Raw genomic sequence first — 17,406 nt, 5'->3', positions numbered from 1 at the left:
CCGACAGACACTCGTGCACTCTCGCACTAATTAATATGATTTTTATTCCAACATTCAACATTGTGCGACACAATGCCAACGCTAATTATATTTTATTTCCATTTCCAAGTCAACATCATAATAATACTTGTTCCATTAATTAACGTATGAAATTGATTAATTGGATTTGAAGAGCATTATGCTACTAATAATTGCATTAATAACTACTGTTTATGAGTGTTTACTTTAACAATTATTATATCAAATTCTAGTGAAGTATTTTTATGGTTTATCCTTTCATATGCCTAGCAATATTTCGGCTAATAGTGAGTAAGAGCGATGATTTCGATTGAGAGCGTCAGCGTGAGAGTCAGTGCACACTACACAGTGGTCCTCGATGAAAAACAATCGCTTGTCGCACAGTTGTCGGGGCGTCCGGCTGTGTTCAATGCACGCGGATAATAATTAGCGCCCGACTGCCGGCCGAGTGCCGGACGAGAGCCGCACGAGTACCGGACGAGTGCCGGACGACAGTTAATCGACGCCGTCAACACGACAAATAGCTCAAACAATACACACTCCGGCTTATTTCTTTATAACTCCGCATTTACATGAACTAGTTCAGTTTCAGTTGTAAAGTATTTCTCAGAATATCTTTGTCTAGTTTAATGTGACAAAGTGTCGGTCTGCCACGGTAGATAATTATTTATTCACCTTCTGAAACTATTTAAAATATTCGGCAGACTAAAGTTTATTAGTATCGTGTTCGCGTCAAAATGGTGAAGTCTTAAATAATTTTACACTGAAATGAGAGAAGTAAGTTTTACTTGGAGTTCTTATTTCGCATATTTTAAATAATTGTCATAGATAGTTAGAAATTCCAGTTCTTAATGAACAATATAAAACAAAAATGTACGTCTTAAAAATCTAATAAAGTGATGAATTGTTTATTAGTTAATTGTGTTGTCAGAGCATAAATCACGACATTAATTTGTCGTCATTATCCTCCAGCAGTGACGTCAAAGCTTCGACTTAACAACAAAACAAACATCTTAAACTCACTTACAAACACTTTCGCATTTTCCTGTTCACGCAGTTCATATACAAGGACATAGAGAGGCAATTAATTAATTATATAAGACGTGTCTGTTATTAATATACCATGTATCCTTGGTTCACGGCGAGTAATGGCGGACATTCGTCATGGCCGATCGCGACGGTGATTCGAATTTAATTAATAGCTGGCAACATTGACGTATTGACAGATTACATGGGTTCCGGGTTATATGAGGATATTTGTGGCTCTGTGAACAGACACTTGTGGGTTTGGGGTTGAGAAGTTGCTAATTAAATTATTATTGTAAAATAACAATCAAGGCTCTGTTTTTTTTGCAATCAAAATTAGAAGGGTGGCACATTTAAACATATTCTTGTCAATTAAGACACATGATAATTTTTGAATTGAGCATTTTATGAGACTATATTTCACAACACATTAGAGAATGTAGACAACTTGCAACGCGTAAAGTTCTTAAGACATGCTCGTGTACTTAAGAGGACGAATTGGAATTTTTGGCGCCAAGGATGTCAATTTTTCTCAGTAAATACAAAACGGATCAAAATACAACTTGGTTACCTGAAAGTTCATGATATAAGCCTTATTTTGTTAGTTGTAGAAACATGATTAGGTAACTTTTATAACAGAGAAAAATATATCAAACATACCTCTTTTTAAAAAGAGATTCACATATTATGGGCAAACGGGACCGATTTAAGCCTCTTAACTTTTTTAGTAGTTGAGTATATACATACTCTTTAAAATGGTAGTAGGAATTTTTATTAAATTATCATTTCTAAATATTAAAATTACAAAACCATTTTGTCGCTTACGACTTTTAGTTATAAGCTAGCGCGCGTATTGTTATCCTCGCCCCGCTCAGACGCTCCGACCCCTTTTGGCGCCTTAGATGCGCGTGCCGGTTATGGAATTATTGTTGACCACTTCCTCGCCTTAATATTTCAGTCAAACTGAATATACTCTCTTATAAGTTTCTAAAACTTCTCTAAAATTTCCACCAAATCGTTGCCTACTTAGAAAATTATTTTGACAGTCAGTCAGTCAGTTTATATTTTAGGTTTATGTTCTCGGACCTAATCAAAGAAAATCAATAGTAGGTAGCTAGTGCCCTAAAGCAAAGTAGGTATGTCTGTTTATACATCCGTGATTAAAATTTAATGAATAGCGACCCCTCTGTGGGGTGACGTGTATTGGCACTGCCCCTCTTAGTGTCACGCCAGACGTGGGGTTGTGTTAAAACGCGCGGCTGTCTGGCTCGTGTTGGAGATATCTTGCGATGATAATCCGTATGTTGTGATGGATTGTGTCAGCTTAGTTTTAGTTTAAAATATTAATTTCGTATAAACTAGCTTTTGTTTGATGAGGTTGTATATCTGTCTTAGGTCGGTAGAACCAGTTGACATTGTACATAAGATGAACATTTTCCCAAAATCAATTTTCCCTCCTTGTCGTGGCACAACGCACAAATACATTTACTTTATCCTCATAGATCTTTATTTATCCTTCTGAAATAAAAAGTAATAATTCCTTTCATCATGAAAAACAAGTCCAGAATCTCAACACAAAAATACATACAAATTGTTATTCAGAAAGAGCATCTTATTTTCCAGACAGTGCTCGAACTGTGACCTCTCTCGCAATTACAATATTGCCAAGTTAAATAAGCTCTAAGTACGTATTAATTAAACTCGGAAAAAACTAGCTTCAAGTTTCGTAAGTCGGTATTAAGTTGAAGTTGGAGTAAGTTAGAGGCTAAGCACTCGACTTATACGAATAACTTTAATTACAAGACGGTCAAGAATAACAGTCTGAGCTTTTGAAAAACAATCTCTGCTACCATTTTCAGTTCGAAAAATAAACTTGTTTATACAGATCAGATCCCGTGTATTCACACCTTTGATGTATTCGATAAAATCCAATTATCGGCGAGTTACCCACTTGTACAAACACTTGCCTTCAATCAAATCCGTATGCAAATCCCGCGGCCAATACACACAATCAATCAATTCATCTATATAGAAATCAGCCATTCAATCACAATTACACAATGCTATCACCCTTCCCTCCCCCCGTCCCTCGCTGGCGTGCCTCACCCCCCCTCGGCCCGTGGCTTGTTCATCTAAGTTGTGAGGCGAGTCCGGATGATGTCACTTTGACGCCGACGACAACTTCCCTTTGACGCTTTGACGCGTTACGTCATAGTGACGTATGTACCCACTTCTTAACTTGTACCTGCGTGTGTGTGTGTGTGACCTACTATTTGTTTGACAGTTCTAGTAACTGGGCGGGAATATAAAGGACTCTTTGCGAAGGCAGCAAGTGCAAACTATAGCACTACCTTTGATATATCGGCTCTTACACCGAATCCTTATATTCCATGAAGCAATTTGTCTCAGTAAATAAAATTCCTTGTACCGCAGTATGTACGCAAACTGTTTGTTCGTCCATTGCAATCGTATTTTGGCAACAAGCGCAGTACAAGCTTTCACGATATGAAAAAACTTTCTTGATTCGGCGAAACTAAAGCCAAACAACACGCATTTACCAGACCAGTACTGCCGACACGTTGTAGTAATGTACAAAAACAACAACAAAAGAAAGTTTACTCAAGTCAGCAGGAAAAGCGCATAGAAAATCAATAATTCAAAATTGACACCTCATGATAAACAAAAACAGTGTTTTTGCGGCAGTCATTGATTGCCATTAAATCGTGATAATATTCAAATTCGACTGACGTAAACAACTCTGAAACTTGAGAAAATGGTTTTTCATTATCTCCAAAAATTCCTGATATTCAAAAATTCATTGTCCATTGAAAAAAATTGAATTTAAAACAACAACGTTTGTTATATTGAATTTATAACAGTCGATGTGCGGCAAAAATCAGAGAGTTATATTTTGCATCGAAATACGTTTTCAGGTGTGTTGTTTATTTTTAATTTTGTTTCAATTTACATAAACAGTTTGTTCGTGAAATATTCATGAAAATTGTTTGATAAAAATGAAAATTCAAAGTTGTATTTTAAAACTGATGTACCTAACCGCCATCGCCACTTGAATTATACCCGTAAAATACAATTTAAGTCTTGAATTTTATATTATTTAAATAATAAAGTTATTATTATAAAACCAACAATATAATATAATGAATGATCAGTGCTGTCGGTCGCTAGTGGCGCCGCCTGGCGGCCGGCGAGCGTCTTCCGCGGCGCTTATATTAATGTAATACCATTCCGTGGAGCGATGTCATAATGAGTTTTGTGATGAAACTCGTCTGTTTAATACTCCTCGCACTTCATACTCACCTGCTACTATAAACTTGAGAAAACAAAATACCAACTTCGTCAAATGGAGATTATAAGTGTCATATACACGATGTATGTGTGAAGTCACGCTTAAATGATGTGCTCAGTCTATACCCATTTAGGTCTATAACCTAACAATATTAGACAGTTCCTAGTACCTAGTAGCTGTCTTAGATGCATGCTTAGTAAATTAGAAGAGTGGTCACTTATCAGTTTTCAGTAATAGGTCTATTATCTATCAAGCTACTTTCCAAGGAGCTCAATTACTACTTCAGTATTGACAACAACTTCCAATTATCTTCAAAAAAAAGTTTGATAAAAAAATAAAGTTTAATTTATCTGCCTAAACTCGACGCCACAGTTTTCATGGGCTATACCTACATAATGTTAGAACAAACGGTGGCTCATCAAGTATGCTAATTCGCGTGTAGATGCTCCGCCACATATTAATGCTAAGTCCCTGTAATGTACAATTGCTTGTAACCGTGGGAATGTGCGCGAGTGGCGCCACCTGCCACTATCAACTGTACTTACATCAGCCACTCGTCACTTACATTATTATTTGTGGAAAACAATCAAGCTTAGACCCAGAACATACTGGTACCATACACTAAAGAAAATTGAGATCACATCTCCTCTCGATTTCCAAAAAGAGCATGTTTCCAATTCAGTTCGGTTCAAGTTAAACTATTATACAGATGTAATTTTATCACTCCCATATGCTCCGATACATTTATAACAAACTCCAGACTACAACTAATTCAAGTGTTTACCTTTCCAAAGCAAAACAATCTACTAAGTGAGAGCGACAACAGTTTCACATAAAAAATATTGACATACCATTATTCATATAGCTATTGACAGCACACCTTACTCTATCCCTTACACTGTGTGATACCATAGACCGTCCATTACGCGATTGTACGCGCTCAGGGGCGAATGGGGCGAGCAGTGGGGTGACTGGGGCGACTGGGGCCCATGGCATGGGGCGACTGGGGCGTAGTGAAACACTATCGTCAACGTAATTAGCTTAGCTGAAGAAGTTGACAGTGTTGACACGGCCATTATGTAGTCGCTTGTGTCAACAGACACTTTTTACATTTGTGTGTTTTTGTAATAAGCGTTCAACGTCTTGGTTGTCATTGAATGGTGATCTATTTATTATCGTTTTGAGTATAAAGGCTGTTGACTGAGTTGAAAATATATACTATTCAATCTACGTTTCAAGTAGCTATTCAACTTCTCGTATAAAACTTTTCTTTTTTCCGATTTAATTCTGAGTAAATACGTGAAAACTAAACGTTGTGTGATTAGAGCTCGTGTAAGCTAGAGGCAGCGTTTAGCTCGACACATGTAATCCTTCAGTTACAGCGACCCGAGAGTGACCGAAGTGTTCTCAATAAATAGCCGTATTATAGGTAGCTCCGTGTTATTTTAGGAAGAGAAATAATATTGGATTTATAGTTATACCTGTTCATTTTGTACTTGACTAAACATTGGTAGGTCTCGATATATCTTGAAGTGGCTCACACGTTGTGATCCATATCAAATTAATCACTTTGCGTCATAGAAATCTTATAGAGATGTAATGTGAATTTATTGTCATTCTTTTATTAAGTTAATGAGCTATTTATTAAAGCGTATTTTATTTGTTACAGTTGTACCAGCGAGCCATCGGTCCCGCACCTTTTACATTTTACTAAGGTAAGTCTTATAATGTAATAAGCATTTAGCGTTAATTAATCTTAAATATTAATTACTGTGTAATAACATATCTTGAGGAAATTAATACGAGACGTTATTGACACGGCGGCTAATCTGCAGAGCTACTTAATGAAGTCGAAACAAATCTAATTAATGCGACTCCTACTTATTACTTCGTTTAGTTAACGACGAAAAATAACATCTCAGCTACAGATAAGTAATTTAATTGATGCTTCTATCTTTTAAGGAAAATCTTTTTGGGGCAGAAGAAATATTATACAGGTTGTTATAAAATTAGGTTACAAAATTGAGACTCACATGATGAAAAATGGTTGCCTTTTATGACTAGAATTATCTGTATAAAAAGTATTTAATACTGTCTAATTATACTAGCTGGTATAAAATCACAAATGTAAACGTGATAGTTTGTAAATGTGTGGTTGGATGTCTGTTGTGTGTTAATCTTTAACACAATAACTACTAAACTTATTTTAAACCGTGTACAATTTTGCCCCCGGGGCGCAGACAAAACCACGGGAAAGGGTTATTACCAATAAAGGTAATAATAAAGCATGTAGTTGATGCTGAACAAAAGCCATTCGTCTAAATAATCACAAGTGAGTGACAGCCGAGTGGCCGCGAGTATTTCATTGCGAGCTACAAATTGTTGGCGCCCAACATTGTCTTGTTGTCATACAATGCTGGCTATGTCTACTGTTTAGGTGTTACAATGAAACTTAATCAGCAATGCACTAGGTTAATATACATTGTTATCGCAAGGAAAATTGAAGATTATTTGCGAAGAAGTTGATAGGGTAACCAAACTGAACAATATTTCAAAAGTGTTGCAAGTTGCCGTATTGTTCTGTAAAAAATCCATGTATATCTCAAAAAACTTGAATTAAAACTATCCAAAATGCCTTTATAAATTAAGTAATACATTGGGAACCGATTTTTTTGGCAATATTAGAAGTTTCTTGAAAAATAAGACATAAACCAAAACATCTCAAAAATCCAACGAACGATATGAGAACAAATTATGGATATTAATTTGTTCTTGTGTCACGCAATTAGTAACATTGTCTCAGTACTTAATATTCACAATCGCCGCTAGACAAATGACCGGAATGTTTCTGCCGATTGTGAGACATCCTCCTAATTAAGTTATCCGTCATTAATTAGAGGCTTTCAGGGGAAAGATAAATCTTTAGCGACGGTTTCGTTTGTGTCTCGTTAATCACGAGTATTATCTTGGTTTCAGTTTTTTTAAATTGTGATTATACCTGTGTGATGCTTGGTAACTTTACTTTCTTCTGTGTTGAAGACAGGCAATATGAATAATTGATAGCAAAGATGCCTGTTTTGTCCCACGGTAAGCTTCACATTATATCCAAGGGTTCCCATCATCACCGCGGACCTCTAACTACTTAAGATTAAAACTTTCCCTAAATTACGGCTGCGATAAATTTCCAAAATCCCTGATCTTATCAAAATGCTCCTCCGAACCAATCTAACTTGGTCCCAAATATACGCACCTTTGGAAAATCTTTCCGAATAAATAGGCTTAATGGGTTTACAAGGGGTCTCGTTACACTGGTCGAGGAACTGGGTTACGGTAGGATAGTTACAGCGACCGGAACACAAATCGGCCGGTGAGCAAAAACCGTTAAATAATACCTCGCTCACAAAATTTCATATTCACAGGTACTTACCCTATTTTACTGTTGGACCTTGTATTAATATTATATGGCTTTCCCATTTTTATTCAAGCATGTGCCTACATACTTAAATATACTATGAAAAGACCTCATTCATTTTATAACCTTCCAGTGTACTCATTCTGCTGTGCCATTTAACAAAATATGCGACAAAAGTGTAACCGTCACTCAGCTCTCACAAGATTGCAAGTAAATAAAATTATGCAAAGCGCGGTGTTATTCTATCTGAATGTTCTGCAATCCAATTGATTCGGAAAATCCTCGAGATAGCATCGCGGGAGATAGCGACGAGAGCTCGGCATGCGAGGAGTACCAGGGCCGCAGACGTGGCGAGGAGCCAACCCTCGGGGCTGGCGGCGAGCCAACTGCATCGATCGCGTATCGAGCGGGTCAACGCTCGCCCTTCGCCAAACATTCTTATTCCTGCGTCTCCTAACTTACCCTCTAGACGTTCATAACGACGGTATTTGCGAACAATTTTTTCTCAATATTTATGTCTCCCGTTATGAGGAATTTGCTAAGTAGCCAAACTTAGCTTTTGAAATAGATCTTGATAGAATACCTACCGCTTTAATATTCATGTCTACCGCCAGGAGTTTGTCTTCTATTCATGACTTGGAATTTTTTAAAGTGAGCGTAATGAATAATTCGTCACGGATTTTAATATTTCGGTTACGAAGCTTGGGTTGAAACATCACTTCTCGTAACGCCTATTATTGTAATACAACCGTAGAACTTTCCTGGAACTGTAAATAGGAGTAATGTACCGTAGTACTCGATATAAAGTAACTATATGTTCGCTAAAAGCTTGGCAGAGTCTTGCTATAAAAGTCGAGGTATCTCTATTTAGGGTTAAACGTATAGTCGACGTAAGTGGTTACCAATTAAGGAAGAGGTTTGTTGCCGAGCGGTACTAATGTAAGTATCGATAAAATTCAACTGTACACTCGCGTACAGTGGCGTACACTCGCGTACAAACAAGTCGGTAATACTGTAGCATGTGAGATAATACGCGTGGTTGCAGTCGGGAGATGCTTTATAGTAACTTTTATGTTGCTTTTACGTTTGTCAGCGGACGAAGCAAGTTCGCGATGAGACGTACTGTCACGAGTTATTCCACTAATATTATGTTGTTTTTATTATATTTTATTTATTTCAACGTGTTATATTTACTTCATAGTATATCTTATTTTATTTTGTTATTAATATTTACAATACATATTTACAATAAAAATCAAAAATAAAATCAAATTATATTTTATGCTCTTATATTTTATTTTATTGACAGCATAAAGCGGTCTATAACGTGCTTTAACTTTCATTGCAGTGGAACGGTACTAGAGTAACATCAATGTCTATGAATAACATATAGAATCGTATTTTTATATTAATATTTTATTTCAATTACAAAAGTAATCATGAGATCTGTAAAATAATGTTCATCATCCTCCGAGCCTTTTTCCCAAACTACGTTGGGGTCGTTTTCCAGTCTAATCGGATGTAGCTGAGTACCAGTGCTTTACAAGGAGCGACTGCCCTATCTGACCCCCTCAACCCAGTTACCCGGGCAACCCAATACCCCTTGGTTAGACTGGTGTCAGACTTACTGGCTTCTGACTACCCGTAACGACTGCCAAGGATGTTCAATGACAGCCGGGACCTACAGTTTAACGTGCCATCCGAAACACAGTCAATGGTGTCTAAGATATACTTAGAAAGTACATACAAACTTAGAAAAGTTGCATTGGTACTTGCCTGACCTGGAATCGAACCCGCGCCTTCATACTCGAGAGGTTGGTTCTTTGCCCACTAGGCCACCACGACTTTCTGTAAAATAATGTTATGTTGAAGAAAAAATACATTTCTACGATACGAACCACGATATCAACGTGAGTTTCCTTCAGAACATACATTCGTTTTGCTGACGTTTTCCTTATTATAATAATTTATTATAATAATCTCATCACATGCCTTCATGTTACTAGCAACACGAGCGAAGCAAATAAATCTCAAAGTCTCGTCTTGATGTTAAGATTTCTTGTGAAATTCATTTGTAGAAATGTCGACACGAATATTGCTTCATTACATCGAGAGCAGCTTAACAGTTATTATTGAGTTCCGATCACTGAACTATATTTCAGCAGTTCAGTTCCGTTTCTAACGTTGCCTCTGATCGAGATTACAGTCTCAAGTATTTCACGCCAACTATTGAACTGTATTTCAGTACAAAAACTTGCAGCAATCGAGCAATAATTTCGAAGCAATTCCGTTGCACCGTCACACTGCGGCGGTAATGCATAGCGTTCGACTGCACTTTTTGTATGTTTTATCTTCAAACTTTTGCACTTTCCACGAGTTTTTCTTCGGAGTTTATAATTGCTATTCGATGTTCTTGTGTTTTTGAGAACTAAAGTTTTTTTGTTTTCAATCTCGTCTGCTATCTTTGGATTAATGTTTAAGACATACTTTTATGAGAGAATCCGAAAACTACTAACAGTCATCTGTATCGGTCTTGTAATGTTCGTCACACTTTAGTTAAGACGACTCCATTCATTATCACTACAACTACCATTTATACAATATACAACTGATACAACTGTACGGATTTATACCTACACGAGTAATATTCAAACAGGTTTAATGTCAGATAATGTAGTGATGAACATTATGAATATGTAAAGTGTATCAAACGCCATGCATAAATCTGTGTTTAACGCGGTAACTGACATGATTGCGCGTCAGTGCGGCTTCAATATAAAACGCTCTAGTTTACTGAATGTGGAGTATTTTGCTCGACGCCGCAGCCTGATGGATTGGCTTCCATTGAGCGAAGTTTTGCGCTTCTCGCGACATTTCTTATTTCTCAATAGATGTTTATGCTCGAGGTTGTCTGTGGGTGAACCACTCGTTATACTGAGAGACATTCTTTACAATTTTCACTGAATGTTTTTAAATTAAATGGGTCTTTTTAAATATATTTTTTTAGCCCAGTTACTAAGTAAACAATAGTGCTTTTAGTATTTAAGTAAACATTATTCTGGCCAGTATTTCGTAAGTTTACAATGTTATGATAGTAACTTGAGTAACAGTTCCATCTGTAACAACTTCATCGTAAATCAACATTAGAATAATGTCCAGTTCAGGATACACAAATAATGTTAGTAATAATGAAACATTCAGAACTAAATCACGATATAATCCATAGAAGCGCGACACTGGGCGGCGGTAGACCGCAGCGCGTGATAACATATACATTGACGGCTCGCTATCAAATGAATTTAATTCAATTGTGTGTTCGAGCGGTAATGGAATATTCTGTGTAGTTATCATCAGCCTGTAGTATTAGCTCGTTACAGAGAATTATTCAATTTAATAACCGTGATTTGTTTGCACAGTTGCTGTTTGTGAAGGCTTAGCGCTGCACACAATCATGAGCATATCTATTGTTTTAGGATATTCTGTGTACGAACAAACATGGATTTAATTATTAGTAAGGGATTAAATTTACTGTTAGTGCACAATATAAAATAAATTAATGTATTCGAATATTTAGTGAAAATAAACTACAAGCATGCACGCTTTATTGTCCATGATAAAAAACAGGCAAGTTAGTAGGTAACTCAATACTTATCAATCTCTACTAGTGGGCTGTTAAAACATATTGGTTGCCATTACTGGCGGCCGATACCTGCCGACAGACACAACCATTTCCCGTCGTTGGGTAACAATGGCTAAGTTATAGCGGATCGTCTCGGGAGGCGCGTCACTGGAGATCATCTATTTATCGAACAACTAGCTGAGCTATTGACATTCTTCACACTGTCGTTAAGGTAATGTTGTTTTGTTGGTTTAGTGGTCACAAAGAGCATCTGCTGAGCATGGGGTCGAGTGATTTGATTCTCAGGTCTTGCTGAAATTACTTTGTGAGTTTAAACAATCTTTCATGATTCGGGTCGAAGGTTTGCCGCCCTATCAGATTATGAGAGTGAGGGAAGAGTTTAAATTGGACTAATAGTTATTCGAATTAGAGCATTCAAACAAACAAACAACCTCTTTAGGTTTATTATATTAGCAGGTATAGAATAACAATAGTACAGTCCAAACAACACACTTCAGTGATGCCATTAATTTGTGGGATCCCCTAAGTTCCGCCCTGATAGCATCTCTCTGGTCCCATCTCAGCACTGACACCACTAATCCATATGTTAACCTCTGCATAGTTTTTGTTCAGCTCGGCAAAGCGTCGGCGATTACCGCGCGGCAGATAACGCGCCGCAGCCGCACGGTAATCCCGCGTGATTTACCGTCGGCCGGCGTGACGTCATCAATCCCTCTCACTCTACGCCATGGGGCGAATGGGGGCAGAAGTAGGGGGAAGGGTTTAATTGGGGCTAACTTGTTATTTAGGTTTTTGTGTTACTAACATCTAAACTTTCATAAAAATTATTGGTATTTGAACAAAATGATTCGAAGTAAATCCTTTATCAATTGATGTTGTTAGTTAAATTAAGGGTAATCTGTATCACATTATCCGGGACGATCGAAATAGAAATAAAATTGCGACCCAATCAGGCGGATTATCCTTTCCAAATTATACTTATTTTACTTTGTTCTTCTGCCGAGGGTTTGGCGCTTAATCTACTATGTATTATTCGATAGACTGTTAGGCTCGGTTGGGCAAAAGATACAAAATTAAATGTTTAATTAATGACTAATCATCACACCCGGTTACCCGGATATTTCACCCGGATAGGCAGCGGTACCTCTAATTACCAGTTCATTGCAATTGACTGAACACTAATTTAGAAACGGGGCTGTTAATCGAATCTAAGTAACTTCATTTGGGAATCGAAGCCACAAAGCATGAGCTACTTAATTAAAAATTATTTTCAATTAAACCTTTATATTTATATTTTCTTAAATACCTTGACACTTTTATGCACCAAGAGCGGGGTTATGCAACCCTGTCTTCAAGCTCCTGCAGTTCATCAGTGCTGCCCCCCCCTCCCCCATGCATCACGAGGCGACAGTGACGTACCACGCGCTGTAACTAGCGCCGCTCAACTCGACCCTCATCAATTGTATCCACCGCGTGTGTGTGTGTGTGTGTGTAATATGTTACACTTGTGTCAAATGGGTGTGTAATGACTTACCGATGGGTAAATATGCGTTCGTAAGTCATTAGGTGTTTGCCCAGGGGTAAGTCATTAACTTTAGAACGGTTTTTAACAGATATTTTGAAAGTTCTAATACGCTGTTTTGGTTTGAAACAGGCAACCTTGTTTGTTTCATAGGCTTTTGTGTAGTTGGCCGAAGGCTGATTTTAGTTAAGTTTAAAGAGGTGTACGTTAGTGTTATAAACTGTTACCTTCCTATATGACGTTATTATGGTCGTTAATGATAATTTTATTCATTTTACAATAAACGGGAAAGCCACACTTAAAAACCAAACAATAGAGACAAGGCTAGGAAAATTAACATAAAAATTAATGTAACAAACAACACCCACCACGCACATATACTGGTCCCAAGCGATTAAAATGAAATATATTAGTAAATACACACATTATACTGATACAGGTATACAATATGGTGACGTGTTTACATAAACAAGACACTAAATATCGGCCGGCTTTACTCGGCAAACACCAAAATAAAGATAACTTATGTCTTACTTCGTAAATCTGTGTACCTGCGGTATAATGTGGGAATTTGCGAGAAAAAATATGTTACGGAGCGTGTGGCTAAGTTATAAAGCGTATAATGTTATTGGCTTGTTTTTCAAGAACTTTGTACCTATCCTAAAAAGAAAAAGCTCTTATTTTAGGTATGTTAGGCGACTTCGGGTTTTGTCTTAGAGTAGTACGTTGCTGTTTCATTTTGATAGTTTTAGATTGTCGAGTTTTTAAGGTTCAATGAGTACCACGATATTAGTTTTATATTTTTGAGAATTTTCACTTCATTGAATGATATTTTCTTGTGAATTCCTTTCACTTATCTATGTTTTATCGTCAGTTTTGTGTTCATTTACGATCGTGTCGCATGTTCCGCAGTCTGGCGTATATCCTGTCAACTTGAAAATGTTCAGTATGTGACATTCTATTAGCAGCGAAAGGGAAATTGTGTGGCTTTACGCGCTCGTAAAGTGCGATCGTGTTTGGCGCATATTTTGGTACAGCGCCATCTGTCGGCGGGGCGCGGTAGCACTAAGCAGTTTATGTGAGCACGTGCTCCGGGTGTCAACTATCAATTTATGTGGTGACCGGGTGCGGTAGGTCAGAATATTTTATGATGTAGAACCTAGTATCTGAATTTAGTATGAGACCGAAATCTAATTTCTTTTGAAATTGACACCAGCATAATAAATTACCATTTTCCATTTAATAAGATATAATTAATTACCCAAAAACGCATACTAACTCTACTTTAATGAAGTTTACAAAAGCAGAATAAAGGCTTGAAAACAATTACTAGGTTTTGCTAACTTAATCTTAATCAAGTGAGATAGTTAATTAACAAGTTACTATTAAATGTAAAGTAAGTTGAATGGAAAATTTGCACACTAAGCTCAATATAATATTTAAATTGAAAACAGGCAAATAACTTTTAAAGTAATATTGTTACTTAATATTGTTTCAGCATAATGGTATTTGAATGTATTTTACGTAACTCGGAGAAATGCGTAACTATCGCTGTCACTCAATACGGGGCTCAAAGTGTTGTCAGTCACATTACGAGTGAGATTGACAAAGTCAGAGCTTTTAGACGTTGTCAGTCTTCATTTAGTCGGCGCCGGATCTCGCCGGATCGCGCCGGATTCAGTTAAAAGCCGGATTTAATAACGATCCGGTTTAGCAGACGCCGAGGGAATGGCTGACTTGGAGTATTACTATATTCTCAGAAACATGTAGGTCTTACTACAGCTTATACATAAGACCTATTATGTAAAGAAAATCTATATGTTGGGTACTCACCTTTAGCATGATATGCAAAATACTCTGAAAAATAAATACTTGAATTCTGATTCTGAAAATATATTTCTGAATGGCTCAATAAAAGGTATATCTCCGATACAGACAATATAAGTGCCCTGTAACGGCGTGCAATTTTCTTCGAAACAATTTCCAATATAGTTTCAGAAAATCCAAGTTCATGTTTCAAAATTAATGAAAACAAAAAGAAAGAATATTATGATACACTTCGCTTCTGAAACTACAAGCACTGAATCAAAAATAATGCAGAAACTCAATTTTCTTTGAAAAACAATTTAAAACATACTCTTCAGACAGATTTTGTTTTACACTTTAGAATTTGAATTCTTTTCTCATTCTTGAAATATAATTTCATCAAAAGCGTAGCAAAGAATGTTGATTTGAAGAGCAGTGTTCGCTGTAAATTTAACGGGTTTAAGCGCTGTTATTTTAATTAAGAAGAGTTCTCATTGTACAATGCAGCGCTGCAGCGAGGGACAGCGCTGCACTCAGCGGCTGCAGGTTGCGAAGTGACGTCGTAAAGTTGTCGAGAGGCTGCATATTGTATGCGACGCTCAGAGCAAAAGTGTTAATGTATAATTGTGTTCCCGAGTAGAGAGTGCAGCTACTTATACAGTCACAATAAACTCATCAGACTCACAGAATTGTCGTAAAAACAAAACAAAATGATAGAACAGTTAAAAATTTTGAAAGTTTGATAGAAAGTTTTTATGACTGCAGGAATATAGCGTCTACTTGAAACCAAAATTAAAATTATTCTTTATGATATTTTTGGCGTTTTGTAGTCAGTTAGTTTAGTTACGTGAAGATACCCCTAACATAATTTACGTAGAAAAAACAAAAGATTGCATAATTTTTGTTCCTTATTACACTCTAAGTGCAAATTGATCAGTTGGTGGTACCCGTGTACAGTAAGTAGGCACTTATGTGATTAAGTAAAGCAAGCAGCGCGCAGTATCGAGACGCTCCTAATTATAAAGTAATTTAACTTCGACAACTTGTACCACTTGTACCGTATACTTTGTACACGCTACAGATTTATTTGGGAAGAATGTTTAACGAATGTTGTAAAAAAGATTTTTATCACATTATCCATGTTATTAGTTAACACGGAGGTAAGACACCATGGAATTAGAAAGACAGACATTATCATCGGTTTAACCATAGATTAACTTTACGCCATGTTTAAGGCGGGTTACACATATATCTAAATTGATACTCTATTCTACAACTAACACAACATCATTGAATTCAAGGTTTTGATTCCATTATTATTTCATATTCGATTTACACAAAACTGATGCACACTCAGACTCATATTTATATTTAGTTGTTCGCAATTGGTTCAGTGAGTAAAGACAATAGAACATCGATTTGGCGAGCCGCGCGTGCTGCACTGGACTCACTGGGTGAAACTACATTTGTGTTTGCGAAACTACATTCATGTATGTTTAGATTGTCGATACATTTAATATTTATATGGAGAAGACATAGGTATTGATAAATATACATGTTTTTTTTTCAGTGCTCGATAGTCGATTTATATGGAATTCAAAAACATCAATTAAACTACAAAAGTTTAAACTAGGTACTTTGCATTTGGGTGCTAAAAGTAGGTCTCTTTGAAGACTGTAAAGCGGAGGGATACCGAAAGCTGTAGGTACTGAATATGGCAAATGCTCCATGGCATTCTTTAAGAGATTAAAATATGTACCTACAAAAAAGGTTTACAATACATCTCGAGTTACCTTACCTAGGTATTAAAGAAGACCTAACACGACAGAAAACTATACATATTTGATTAGTGCCTGTATATTTCTGCTCCAATATGTCACGGGTTCGAGTCCCGGCGCGCCCGCGCTTGCTTTATTCATGTGTTACAATATCTTGTCACGAAAACATCTACTGGATTGAATTTCATATACATATTTAGTTCTGGGGGTTTTACTGTCTTACTTTTTCATGAAAATTTTCTTTTGTTTATGTAGTTTCAGCTGTTTTATTGTTCAAGGCTGAATGCGCAAGTAGCTTGACTGTCAAAAAAATTGTCTGTAAATGTCCTGCCTATTAATTAATGCCATTTATCGTCAAAGCAAATTAACTGTTGGGTAAGCCTTTAAACCGTTCAAAGTTACGGCACGAATTAATAAAGTAGAGTAGAGCTTCAAAACTCTTTGACACGGCTTCAGTGACATTCTACTAAATCACTTTGAGGAAACTCCGCACTAAATGAATATGCAAGCCTCGTCGCTGCGGTTACTTACATTGAAAATACTCAAACATTTCTTTACCAAAAATAAAGTACAAAGTACTGTGATAAGGGCAGAATTCTCAAACACAGTCAAATAACTACGTTTTACGTCTACCCGTCTAAATAAATAATGTGTCTGAGCTAAAAACGTTGCAAATGTGTTGTGTGCTGTACATTGCGGCGTTTGAATGGATCTCATTCCGTCGCTGCTCTTATTAGACGGCATTCTATAGCAGCCGCGCGTCTTTGTCGCTCGCGCTGTGATTTACTCGCCTCTCGTAGGGTTCGTTGTTAGTCAATTTTTATTTAATGTTTGTGAATGTGTACTGTTTTTAAATGAAGGTTTACTCTTGTATTTGAACTTGAGGAAAGTTACTTG

The 17,406-nt window shown here is 36.8% G+C and overlaps 1 protein-coding gene across 1 annotated transcript in view; it reads left to right on the top strand.

The window, feature by feature from the left end:
* LOC110376027 (complexin) overlaps positions 1 to 17,406 on the top strand; it is a 250,194-nt gene that overhangs the window by 23,528 nt on the left and 209,260 nt on the right. Inside the window, exon 2 of the mRNA XM_021334350.3 lies at positions 6,021 to 6,066. The gene's annotated coding sequence lies outside the window, so the exon portion shown is untranslated. The remainder of the gene's footprint in view (positions 1 to 6,020; positions 6,067 to 17,406) is intronic.

Source organism: Helicoverpa armigera, chromosome 21, assembly GCF_030705265.1.
Source record: "Helicoverpa armigera isolate CAAS_96S chromosome 21, ASM3070526v1, whole genome shotgun sequence".
NCBI classification, from domain to species: domain Eukaryota; kingdom Metazoa; phylum Arthropoda; class Insecta; order Lepidoptera; family Noctuidae; genus Helicoverpa; species Helicoverpa armigera.
Note: the sequence above shows the minus strand (reverse complement) of the source record. Positions and strands in the feature narration are given on the sequence as shown.